We start from the raw sequence: 13929 nt of genomic DNA on the forward strand, positions 1-13929 counted from the left end.
AATTTCAGGAATAATTGGGCATATCTTCATGGGTCTTACTCTCTTTTCAATGTGTCATTTTATTGTATGTGATGTTGCCCTTTTGAGGTCAGAATACACATTCAGGGCTTCTCACCCTCAGCACGACGGACATCTGGGGCAGGAACGTGCTTTGTTGTGGGGCTGTTTGTGCTGTAGACGTCCCTGCCCCTACTGACTAGCAGCCACTGCTCAGAGTGACAACCCGAAATGTCCCCGCCGTCCCTGCACGTCCCCTGGAGGGCACCCCGCCTCTGGTTGAGACCACGGCTCTCAGAGGCTGACCCGGGCCTTCGGCTTAAGCAGTTGGCGCTGGTACTTGACATCCTCCAGGCAGCGGTCCTGTGCAGAGGCCCTTTCTTTATCTGGACGCACCTCCCCTTGTTTACTTGGGAACGGCCGTCACCGCCGGGCAGAGGGCCACCGCTGCGGCCCCACCGTCTGCCAGCTGGCTCCTGCCAGGCTGCTGGCGGCCACGGGTGTTCAGGGCACTGCTCCTGGGGTTCAGCGTCGGGGTGAGGCGCTGGGGGACCCTGCATCCAACAGGAGCTCAGACTGGAGCGGAGACTGTCTTTCCCGCAGCCTCCTAACCTCTGAGACCGTCCATCATGAATATGCAATGAGGCTGCTGACCTCTGTGGACCTGCCCCAGAGACAGGCAGGCCTTGCGGGCAGACGCGCGTTCCAGGCCCGAAGACGTCCTCCTTCCTGGCCACCACCCGTCAGGTTGACAGAAGAAAAAGAGACACTGATGCTACTCTGAGAGCACGCAGGTGGCAGCAAGGCGCATGCACACTTCAGCACCCCCTTACGTGTGGGCGTGTGGCAGGCTGGCCTCGGCGACCCACTAAAGCTATTTATTAGATGAAGAAATGCCACAAGTGTTTGTGTCCAGTTTACATGAATTCCTCACACATATCAACGTGGCCACCACCAGATGCCAATCCTGGACATGTAACAGGCAGAGAACAATCTGAAGAGAGAGCATGTGCAGGGAGAAAGTGAGATTGTTTAATCAGCCACTCACTGCCTGAAGAGTCCCAGTGCCAGAAGGAGCTACTTAAATCTAATCAGCTGCCCTGGCCCGGCTCAGTGGTTGGAGCTGGGCCTGCACATCGAAGGGTCGCAGGTTCAATTCCCGGTCAAGGGCATGTACCTGGGTTGCAGGTTCCATCCCGGCCCCTGTCGGGGTGAGTGCAAGAAGCAACCAATTGATGTGTCTCTCACATCGATGTTTCTCTCTCTCTCCCTCCTTCTCTCCCTTTTATTCTCTCTAAAAACCAAGGGGAAAAATACCCTCCAGTGAGGCTTAACCAAAGAAATCTAATCAACAACAAAATCAACACTCCGTCTCCCCCTCCTTCCTTCCATTGTAGTCAGGAGCGTCCAGAGCGGACACTGGGTAGCGGCCTGTTTGACATGCATCAGAAATGAGCCCTGAACATGGAAACAAACTTATGGTACATTAGGCTACAGGTTCACCTAACGAATAGCTTTTGCGGGTCCACTCTGTGTGAGGTGATCTTCAGTCACTCTAACAAAGGGAGGTTTTTTTGTTTGTTTGTTTTTGCTTTGTTTGTTTTTTAGTTGGAGAGGGATGAGGAAGCATAACTGGAATAAAGTGAGAACGAAGGAAACACCGGAGCAGGAGAAAGATGCCGAATCACGGAGCTGACAGTTAGTCGTGCAGGTGGAGTGAAGGGCAGATTCTTATCTGACCAGAGTTAAATTTGGCACTCCTGACTTTTCTGGGTTTCTTCTTGCCTTTCTTTGTTTCAAAACCTAACAGTTTGCTATTTAAACTTTTAGCAATTCTTTTTTGTGTGTGTGCAAAGAAAGAACATTCAAATAGAAGGTCAGACTGTATCTGCTCCCCACTTGTTGTGGGCTCAGCCTGAGCCCCGAATGGAGGGCAAGCTGCCCCCCACAGCGCCCAGGTCCCGGGGGGCCTGAGCACTCCTCCTGTGACAGAGCTTTGTGCCCCTGGAAAGCAGCGTTGCTGAGAGCCGGCCCATGTATAATTCAGCAGCCACCTGGGGCAGCTGGCACAGCGTGGAGGAGTAGGTCACGTGTGCCTCGGAGTCCCCACTAACTGGGGCGTCTGAGGACACGAGGGAGAGAATGTCTGACTCCCTGAATCAGTATCTCTGCACCAGTGTCACGGTTACACCCGACAAGGCTGGAGATTTGCGACTCACCAGGCACAGCCCGCGGGGCATCTCCAGCAGAGGCGAGGACAAGAGCTGGCAAACACTCCGGGCCCCAAACTCTGCCAGCACACCGCTGAGGAAAAGGCTGGCCAACCCATGCCCGAGCCAGCAGCCAGGCTGCCTGCACCTGCCCTGGCTGCCCCACCACTGCAGGGGAGAGGGGAGGGATAGCACATTGTGCAGATGTGTCCAAACAGAACCGGGGGCACTTCTAGTTTTAAAACTCCGCGTGCAGAGTGGGCCTCTCCCCGGCCTGACCCACGGGAAAGCAGGCAGAGACGGCTGACGGCACAGAGAGGAACCAGCCTGAGACGGACTTGGGGGAGGGAGGTGCACCTTGCAGAGGGCCCTTTGCAAAGTCTGCTGTGACTGCACCCCTCAGAGAGTACGAGCGGAAAGAAAAAGCAAGTCCAAGTGGAGGGGAAGGGCCCCTGAAGGCCTGCCGGCCAGCTTCCCACCACATGCCGGCACCACAAGCTGCTGCAGGATCCATTAGAGCAGCTCAGTGTCCCCTCGCCCCCTCCCACCCTCCTCCAACAGCGAGGCTGGCACGACTTCCCCGTCCCAGAGGATGACACCCAGGGCCTCAATCACTTTAACAGAAGGGCAGCTTCGCTAGGGCAGATGCCCAGGGGAGCGACAGACTGAGAAGTCTTAGGGCAGATGCCCAGGGGAGCCACAGGCTGAGAAGTCTATTCCTTTAAAAAGATATATTTACTTTTCAACTACAGTTGACACATAGTATTAGATTAGTTTCAGGTTTCCAGCACAGTGATTAGACATTTATGTACCTTATGAATTGATCACACCAATAAGTCTAGTGCCCACCTGACGCCACACATAGTTATTACAACATTATTGATTATATTCCCTCTGCTATACTTTACAGCCCTGTGACTATTCTGTAACTACCAACTTGTACTTCTAAATCCCTTCCCCTTTTACACCCATCCCCCCACCCACCTCCCATCTGGCAACCATCAAAATGTTCTCTGTATCTCTGCATTTATTTCTGCTTAGTTTGTTTGTTTATTTTGCTTTTAAGATTCCACATATAAGTGAAATCACATGGTATTTGTCTTTCTCTGTCTGACTTAGTTCACTCAGCACAATATGCTCTAGGTCTATCCATGGGATGCAAGATTTCATTCCTTTTTTATGGCCGAGTCATATCCCACTGTGTATATGCCCCACTTCTTTATCCCTTCATCTATTGACGGACACTTGGGCTGCTTCCATATATTGGCTATTGCAAATAATGCTGCAGTGAACACATGGATTCATATGCCTTTTCAAATTAGTTTTGTTGGTTTCTTTAGATAAATACACAGAAGTAAAATTGCTGAGTCCTTCCTTTGTCTTTTGTTACAGCCCTGTGTTAAAGTCTATTTTGAGTAGCATAATATTGCTAACCCAGTTTTGTTTTTCATTTCCATTTTCATAAAATACCCTTTTCCAACCCTTTGCCTGCAGTCTGAAGTCTGAAGTGAGTCTCTTGTAGGCATCGTAAATGAGGGTACTGTTTTCTTATGCATTCAGTCACTCTAGGCCTTTTGATCAGAGTATTTGGTCCATTTACATTTAAAGCAATTGTTAATAGACTATTGTCATTTTATTGTTCCTATTTTCTATCTTTTTTTCTACTACTTCTTAAAGAAATTCCTTTAACATTTCTTGTAACACAAGTTTGGTGGTAATGAACTATTTTGCTTTTTCTCTCTGGGAAGCTCTTTATTTGTCCTTCAATTCTAAATGATAGCTTTGCTGGGTAGAGTAATCTTGATTGTAGGTCCTTGCTTTTCATCACTGAATATTTTATGCCAATCCTTTCTGGCCTGAAAAGTTTCTGTTGAGAAATCACCTGACAGTCTTACGGGAGCTCCCTTGTAGGTAACTGTCTCTTTTGCTGCTTTTAAGATTCTCTCTTTGTCTTTAAACGTTTGCATTTTAATCATTATGTATCTTGGTGTGGGCCTCATTGTTTGGGACTCTCTGCACTTCCTGGGCTTGTATGTCAATTTCCTGCATTTGGTTAGAAAAGTTTTTCATCATTATTTCTTCAAATAGGTTTTCAACTCCTTGCCCTCTCTCTTCTCCTGTGATGTGAATACTGGTATGTTTGATGCTGTCCCAGAGGTGCTTAAGCTATCCTCATTTTTTTAAAAATTCTTTTTTGTTGTTGTTGATTTGATTGAGTTTTTTTCTGCTATCTTATCTTCTAAATCACTAATTCCATTCTCAGCTTCAGCTAATCTACTGTTGATTCCCTATAATGTAGTCTTCATTTCTGACTTTTTTTTTATGTTGTATATCTCCATTTTTATGTTTCCTATCTCTTTGGTGAAGTCCACACTAAGTTCATCTATTCTTTCCCTAAGTTCATTGAGCAGACTTATAACCACTGTTTTGATTTCTGCACCTCATACATCGTTCATCTCCATTTTGTTTAGTTCTTTCTCTGGTGTTTTGTTCTGTTCTTTCATTTAGGATGTTTCTTTGTCTCTTAATTTTGGCTCCTCCCTGGGTTTGTTTCTATGTATTAGGTGGAGCTGCTACATCTCCCAGTCTTAGTAGAGTGGTGGCCTTATGTAGTAGGTGTCCTGTGGGTCCTACTGGCACAGTCTTCTTGGTCTCCTTAGCCAGGTGCCTTAGGTGTGTCCCTTGAGTGTGCCCTCCTGTAGTTGTTTAGCCTTGATCGCTGGTGGCAGGTCAATGAGAGGAAATTGAACTTCAGGGTGATTAGTTTTGAGGACTGGCCATGATTACAGTGAAGGAGCTATTGTGTAGAGGCTGACCCTACAAAGGAACAGTTTTGTGGAGCTCTGGTGCCTTTTGAATTAGCTCTTTAGGTGTGTTGTTTATGGTGAGTGGTTGAGTGGTGCTGTGGTGTGGTCTACAGCTGGCCACCAGGTATGTTGGTTCTGGGGACTCACAGAGGAGCTCTGGTGCAGGCCACGGTCAGTTGCTGCCTGTGTTCTGCAGGTGGTTTCCACTTGTGGTGGGCTTGGAGGTGCCTGAGAGATGCTAAGCTGCAAATGGAGGCCGCTGCCACTAGTAATGGAGTTGCTGAGCAAGAAGTATGGGCACACTGAGGCCAGATTATGCTTGTTGAGGTTTGTGAAACTTTGGGAAATTTTAGAAATGTCCACAGCATCAGCCAAGACAGGCTATTTGTATGGAAATGCCACTGGAAGTGGCTTGGTTGGGCCCATAAGGTGGGTAGGGCAGGGTCTCCAGGAATTACCGGGGTGGTGGAAAAAGAGTTAGCTAGGTAGATGGAGACTCAAATATGGCTCCCATCTGCTGGGGTGCATGCTAGGTGGGGGAGGGCTCAACAAAGGAACAGTGGCTTCTGCCAGCACACCTGTCTGGGAGAAATCTGCCCCTCCAGCCCTCTCCCTGAGTCAGACAGTTCAATCCCTCCCCCACCCCCCACCCCATTTATCCCTGGTGGCCTTTTGGACTGCTGCCCCAGTGCTGGAGCTCAAAGGGAGTGAGTCCTTTAGAGAGCGATCCATGAGTGGGACCTTTAAGAGGAATGCCTGGGCCCTAGCTGATTTGGCTCTGTGGATAGAACATTGGCCTGCAGACTGAAGGGTCCCAGGTTTGATTCCAGTTAAGGGTATATGCCCAGGTTTCGGGATTGATCCCCAGTAGGGGGTGTTCAGGAGACAGCTGATCAATGGTTCTCTCACACCATTGATGTTTCTCTCTCTCTCTCCCTCTCCTTTACTCTCTGAAATCAATAAAAAAAAATATTTTTTTTTTTTTAAAAAGAGGAATGCCTGGGACTCTCGCAGCCTTCACCTCCAGCCAGGGTTGGGGTTCCTGGTGTGGGTTGGGACTCCTCGCTCCTCAGGGGGTATCCCTGCATGACAGACATCACTCCCAATTTTTAACTGCCACACATGGGTGTGGGACCAGCCCGTTCTGCATCTCTGTCCCTCCTACCAGTCTCCACATGGCTTCTTCTGTATCTCCTTAGTTGTAGGGCTTCTGCTCAGCTAACCTTCACGCGAGTCTCAATGATGGTTGTTCTGTATTTTTGTTCTAACTTTGAATTCAAATTTATTGGCAGGAAGTAATAGTCTGAAGCCAAATGGAAGCTGCAGTGGTCCACATGGGGTGGCCTGGGACAGTGTGTGAGGCCATACTTCCTTCTACAGTCGTGTGGTCAAAACAAGCAGGTCAGGTCAAACTGGCTCAGGTGCAGCCTCAGTGCCAACTCCAGAATGTGTGCCCGCCACTGGAGCCCAGCTGATAACTGCCTGTGCAGTGCACAGCCCTGTAACATGAATTTTCTGCGCAGACAACACCGTGAAACAACAGCAGTCAAACAGCCAACCCTCCTGCCCTACAAAACCTTAATACCAGGTTTCTGGAGAGATGACTTTTCAATGCTATGGTTGTTCTTTACTTCAAGCCGTAAACCTGCTACTGAATTGACTGTACGCAAACGAAATTCTTCTTAAAATGCATCAGACATCAGGGCCTATTTGAAGCCCTTTGTTGCATTTACTCAGTTAGTCTTCAGAGGTCCTGGAGGGTAGGTATTATTGATCTTTTTGGTATCTTCATTTTACAGTTGGAAAACTGTGACACAGAAAGGTCGAGGGACCTGCCCAAGGTTGCAGAACTGGATTCAGACTGTGGGTGCTGAGGTTTCTGAGCTTGTGTTCTTAATCATAGGCTATACTGCCTCCTGATGGACTAACAAGGAGTTAGTTCCCTGGCAATACCGGTGCCTCCCAAATACAGTTCATAAGGATGCACTGTCACACATGGTCACATTTAATGGGAGCCACACCCCCACTGACAGCCTGTAATGAAAACAAATGCTTATTTCCTAATTAATCATCACACAGCAAAGACAGAGCTCTGGGAACCCCTGCTGACCCCCCCCTTTGGTAGGTGCCCAAATCTTCTTTTCTAGAAAAACCCAAATAACTTTGGGCAGCAACATAGCCAACTGAAAACAATTACCTCCCTACAGAGGACCTATAGGGATCGATAGTGAGGTACACCTACATATTCAGGTGTAAATATTTAATAGTAAAAGGCTAAGTGCTTCCCCCCTGTGATTGGGGAAAAGGTGAGGATGCCCATTAGCACCACTGCCATTCAACATTGTATTATAGGTCCCAACCAGGCAATAAGGCAAGAAAAAGAAATTAAAAGTGAAGAACTTGGAAAGGAATAAGTAAACCTATCTTCATGCAAAAAGACATACTTTTCTATGTAGAAAAACCCAAGGAATAGCTACTAAAGCTTCTAGAAATAATACGCAAATTAAGCAAAGTCACAAGATACAAGATTTTTGATCAACAAAAATCAGTTGTATTTTTTATATTCTAGCAATGAACAACTGGAATTTAAAAGGAAAACACCATTGCAATGGTATCAAGAAAATGACATACTTACAGATACATTTTACAAAATAGTGCAATATCTGTGCATGAAAACTCCACTACACTGCAAGGGGTGCCCAGGCAAAGAGGGAGATGCTGTGTTCATAGGGCAGGAAAGTCTGTATTGCTAAGATGTCACTTCTCATGTTGAGCTATAGATTCAACACAATGCCAAGCAAAATCCCAGCAGGCCCCTAGCCGGTGTGGCTCAGCAGTTGAGCATCGACCCAAGAACCAAGCGGTCATCAGTTCAAGTCCCAGTCGGGTGTGTGTGTGTGTGTGTGTGTGTGTGTGGGGGGGGGGGGTGTTCCTCTCTCATTGATGTTTCTATCTCTCTATCCCTTTTCCTTCCTCTCTCTCTAAAAACCAATAAAAACATTTACAAATATTTTTTAAAATCCCAGCAGACTTTTTTTTTTCGGTAGAAATTAACAAGTTTATATAATAAACTTATAAGAAATACACAAGACCTAAAATAGTCAAAACAATTTTGAGAAAATTAGAGGATTCACACTGGTATCAAGACTTCCTATAAAGCCATCATAAACACAACTACATTATACTGGGATAAGGATAAAAATATAGATGAATGAAAAACTGTATGGAGTTCAGAAATAGAGCCACACGGTATTGCTCAGCTGATTTCCAATCAAGGTACCAAGGTAACTAAATGAGGGGGAAAAAAACACCCAGTCTTTTGAACAATCAGTACTAGAACTGAATCCACACATGCAAAAACAAACAAACAAAATAAACTTCACCATTTACAGAAGCTAGCACCATTAATGTTATATGCCGAAATGCAAGAGGTAAATCCACAAAACTTCTGGAATAAACGATGGGAGAAAATCTTAGTGACATTGGATTAGGCACAGATTTTGTGAGATAAGACCCCAAAAGCTCGAATTTCATAACAATTAAAAGTCTGCTCTTTAAAGCCACTATTAAGAAAGCAAAGAGTCAGGTAATGGGTTGGGAGAAAATGTTTGCCCCTAGAGAATGCTGCATCCTGGCATTGGGGGCCTGAGGGGGGGGGGGGGGGCAGCTGTGGGGACTTGTCTCCTCTGAGAGGCCGGGTCAGAGTTTACCCCCGGGCCCTTTGTCTCCCAACCCTGCCCCCACCCCCGGGCTCCACCGCCCCAGCACCCCCCTCCCTGAGAAGGAGGTGGCAGGCAGCACCACAGGGCGAGGGAGGGAACATCCCTTGCCGGGGGGTGAGCCCCGGGATGCACAGCTGGGACCCCTGGAGAAACACCGCCCAGGAAATGAAAGACGTGAGGTGTGAAGGGAGCAGGCGCGAGGACTTGCTGAGCACCCCGTGTCCCCGCGTACGGGAGACACTATGGCTTTACAGCGAGCCTCAGGGAAGTCCAGTAACAGCCGCTCAGTCACACACTGAACGCCGACGTCTGGCTCCAGTGGCATGGTGTGCTGGGGGTGGGGGTTGGGGTCCTGCAGCCCTCCGAGTCCCCAGTCCCCGAGAGCGTGGACAGCACACTCTCTGCAGACACTGCCGCGCGGGTACAGTTCCCAGCACACGTGCTTTCAGACACACACGCATGTGCACGCCAGGCTGCCTCCACCTGATCTATGTCCAGGCCCAGGACACGGGCCTCCCGCGTCAGGCCCTGGTGCGTGCGGCTCTCTCCGCCGGCCTCCGGCTCCTCTGGTTTCAACAAGTGCCCCCGCCCTGCTGTCCGCCCCTGTGTCCTTCTCTAGGCTCCCACCGGAGGCACATCCCTCCGTGGAAGCGCCTGCCACTGCAGTGTGAGTGCTGCTCCGGCCCCAGCAGGACGGTGACCAGCCCAGCACAGCACGGCGGTCAGGCCAATGACCACAGGAAGGAGCCCCTCACGCAGATGGGGTGACAGGAGGCATGGTACACAGGAGGGGGCGGAGGAGAGACTGGATGCAGAGGACAGAGAAACAGCCAGAGGGAACTGGGCAGAGAGCTGTGGGGTCTGCCAGGCTTGCTTCTGCATCTCTGCTCTCATGTGCACTGTCCTCCACGCTCAGGGCTGGGCCTGGCAGAGAGAACAGACCCAGGACGAGAGGTCCATTCCCACCCGAGACCTGACTGTTGGTGTCACACACACAAGAGCTGCAGGAGTGGGGGCCACACGTTTGATCTCACCTGTTCCTGAGTCTCTTCCCGCCACGAGGCTTAACCGAAACTGTCAGAACATGAACTCGATAGGGTCCTGGCAAAGGGCTCCTCTGATTGACTCTATTACTTCCTAATTTCTCCTTCTTTCCCTCTTCGGAGCCAAGCGAAGCGTCTGCTTCTCATTACCAGCCGTTCAGAATAGAAAGCGATCGTGGGGTGACGCGCCTTTGGTCATTTAGCGTGCATTTGAACTCCACGCTCCTTCAATCGATCCTGATGATTTTTGACAACAGATATGTAAATAAACAGATGCTTGATCGCGTCTCCCTTTCCTAACAGCCTCCTCATTTTAAAAGCCCCTCCCACACTGCTGGTTCTGGTGGAGAGAGGAGCAGAAGGGGGGGAGTCAGGAGGCCTTGAATAGATTTCACAGGCCCCAGCGCACGCCTCTGGAACACCGTCAGCTGGCGAGATCCTGTTTCAATAACACGATCCTTGCGTTCAGCTGAAGACGGCACGATGGAACCTGACTGCCCTAGTGGCGGCTTAAAGCTGACATAAGGCAGAATGATGGACATTTAATACGTGAAAGAAACGAGGCCTCGCGATCTGTTTCCTGAATCTCTGCGGCAGCTCATCTGGTGCTCGGCCCACGAGACGCTGGAGGAGGCATTGCAGGGGCTGCGTGAAAGGCAGTGGGCACGGGGGTTCGGGCTGAATCGGCAAATAGGCGATTGGGGTGGAAAGCAAGGAACACACGGCAGTTTGGACTGCCCAGGGCTCTGTGTCCACGATGGTGTCCTATCTTCCCAGGGCATGAGCTGGAGCCCGGGGACATCCATGACTCCACCTTCAGCGTTGTCCCCATCAAACTGTCCCAAGTGTCACCAAATGCCCCTCACGCTCATGGCACCACCCCACAGCTCGGGCTGGATCCTACTCTTCCTAGGGGTTTGGTCCTGAGGCCTCCCAAAGGGTCACCCTCTCAGCACTGACTCCAGAATGATCTTTCTGACACCAAGGTGGGCAGGCCATGCCCCATCACCTGCAGGGACAGTGGAAGACTCTCCGCCCTGCGCACAGGGTGCACCAGGCTCAGTGAGGACCCACGGGCCGTGCACTCACCCTCTTTCCAGCCTTTCTAGCCAGGACCGGAATGCCGAGTGGCTTGCTGCTCAGGCCCTCACTCACATCCATGCCTTGCTTCCCAGGCCCTGCCCCGCTCTGCCTGGGATGAGGTGGAGAGGCACGCTCTGCCGCTCATCATGCAGGACTCAGCTCAAGGGCACTGCGCTCTATGTGCCACCCGCCCACAGAACGGGGCGGCCCTCCCAACGCTCAGACCCTCTCATGGCACTCCCCCTGCACCTGAGTCACTGCCTCCCATCCCTCCCGCCGGAGCCTCCCAGCCAGACGCTCGTGCCCAGCGAATTGTGTCATTGGGAGCAACAGCTTTCAAACGAGGAAATGCTTAATAAAAATAAAAGTGGTTACAGGGCATCTTTTTGTTTGTTTATTTAAATATTTATCTGAAGCTCCAACAAAGCAGTTTCATTTCATTGTCACTGGGAGGCTAGGAGTGTTGGCTAACCTTTGAGGAATTCTAAAACAGCCCAGGTTTAGAACGTGAGATAACCTCTGTGTGAGCTCTGTGTGCTCAGGGAGAGGAGCTGAGGTGCTTGTGAGAAGCCGTGATTTAACACTGGGGTTAACAAATTACAACAGAACAGCCTATTCAAACAGCATGCCGTGCCAGTTCTGGGGAGCAGGGAAGGAAGGCGGCGGGCCACCGAGAGCTGCTGCATGAAGTCTAGGCCGGTAAGTGTCTGTCCCTGTACCACGCCGCAAAGCTGGCAGGGGGTGGGTGGGAGCTAGCGCTGCCTCAATGGAGAGGCCCAGCAGGGAGGTGTTGCCCTTCATAGAGATGTATGACTCCCTCCTTGGCACACTGCTGCTTCCCAATGTCATCCACCACCTGTAGCTTGGGCCTAAGGGCCAGCGGGATGGAGGTCCCTCCGCCACCAGACAACTTCCCTCTTCTCAGTCTTGCAACAAATTGTTGGCTCCATGGCAAAGTAGCAGGCCCTAGGCTGCCCCTCATTACAAATGTCCTTGGTCCCAGCTAACCATGAGGGTCTGCCCACAGGCTTTGTGGAAGGATAGACTGAATAAGAATTAGAGGCTCATTCCTGTTGACCCCAATACGACAGTATCCAGTACCATCAAGTCTGAGGACGAGTCAACCCCATCATCACAGAGAGTTTCAAGAAACTGTCATTCAAGCCCACAGCTAATATCATACTCAACAGTGAAAGGCTGAAAGCTTTTCCTCGAAGATCAGGAACAAGATAAGGAACCCCACTTTTACCAGTCCTATTCAGCATGGTACTGGAAGTCCTAGCCAGAACACTTAGGCAAGGGAAAAAAAAAAATAAAAGGCATCTAAATTGGAAAGGAGAAAAAAAATTGACTCTATTTGCAGATCACAGGATCTTATATACAGAAAATCTTCTACCAGAACACCATTAGAATATATGCATTCAGTGAAGTTGCAGGACATGAAATCAATATACAGAAATCAGTTGCATTTCTATCCACTAACAATAAAATAGGTGTAAAAGAAAAAAAAAACTATCCCATTTACAATTGCATCAAAAAACAATAAAATACTTGGGTGTAAATTTAACCAAGGAGGTGAAATATCTGCTCACTAAAACATTGATGAAAAAATGAAGATACAAATGGAAAGATATCCCATGTTCATGGATCAGAAGAATTAATATTGTTAAAATGTCTATAATAACCAAAGCAATCTATTGATTGAATGCAATTCTTATCAAAATTCCAAAGGCATTTCCCCCCAAAATTGGAAAAAAAACCCACAATCTTAAAATTCATATGGAACCACAAAAGACCCCAGATAGCCAGAGCAATCCTGAGAAAGAACTAAGCTGGATATATCACACTTCCTGATTTCAAACGATATTACAAAGTTATAGTAATCAAAACAGTATGGTACTATAACAAAAGTAGACACACAGACAGATGGAATGGACTCAAGAGCCCCCAAATAAACTCATATATCTGGCAATATTTGAAAAGAAAGCCAAGAATACTCAATGGGAAAGATAGTCTTTTAAATAAATGGTGTTGGGAAAACTAGATAACCACACAGAGCAGAATGAAATTGGATGTTTATCTTACAGAAACCACAAAAACTAATTCAAAATAAGATCTAGAACCATACGACGTCTAGAAGAGAACATTTAAAAAAGCTCCTAGACATTGGTCTTGGCAATGGTATTTTTGGATATAACACTGGAAGCACAGGCAACAAAAGCAAAAGTAAACAAGTGGGACTACATCAAACTAAAAAGTTGCACAGAAAAAGAAACAATACAATGAAAAGGCAGCCTGTGAAATGGGAGAAAATCTTTGCAGACCATTTACATGGTAGAGTTTAATATCTAAAATATGTAAGGAACTCCTATAATTCAATGGTTTTAAAAATCCAATTTGAAAAATAGGCAGATGACCTGGACATTTCCAAAGAAGAAAGACAAATGGCCAACAGGTACATGAAAAGATGCTCAACATTGCTAATCATCAGGGAAATGTAAATTAAAAAAACCACAATGAGATATCACCTCATAAGTGTTAGAAGGGCTATCATCAAAAAGACAAGAGCGTGAGCTGGAGAGGAGGTGGAGAAAGGGAGCTTTCCTGCACTGTTGGTGGGAAGGTAAATCGGTGCAGCCACTATGGAAAACAGTATGGAGGTTCCTCAAAAAAAAAAAAAAATGGATTGCTGTTTGGCCCAGCGATGCCACTTTGGAGTACTTACCTGAAGGAAATGAAATCACTATCTTGAAGAGATATCCTGTGCTCATTGCACCATTATTCACACTAGCCAAGATGTGGAAGCAACCAAAGTGTCCATCTATAGATAAATGGATAAAAATAATGTGTGTTTATATACAACGGAATATTATTCAGTCATGAGAAAAAGGAAAATCTTGCCATTTGTGACAACATGGGGCGGGGGGCGGTTTGAGGGCATTATGCTAAGTGAAGGAAGTCAGACAGAGAAAGACAAATACTGCGTGACATCACCTAGAAACACCGAAGTCACAGAAACAGAGTAGAATGATGTCTGCCAGGGGTTGGGGTGGAGAAATGGGGAATG

The sequence above is a fragment of the Myotis nattereri genome (assembly GCF_964212035.1).
Source record: "Myotis nattereri genome assembly, chromosome: 10".
NCBI classification, from domain to species: Eukaryota; Metazoa; Chordata; class Mammalia; order Chiroptera; family Vespertilionidae; genus Myotis; species Myotis nattereri.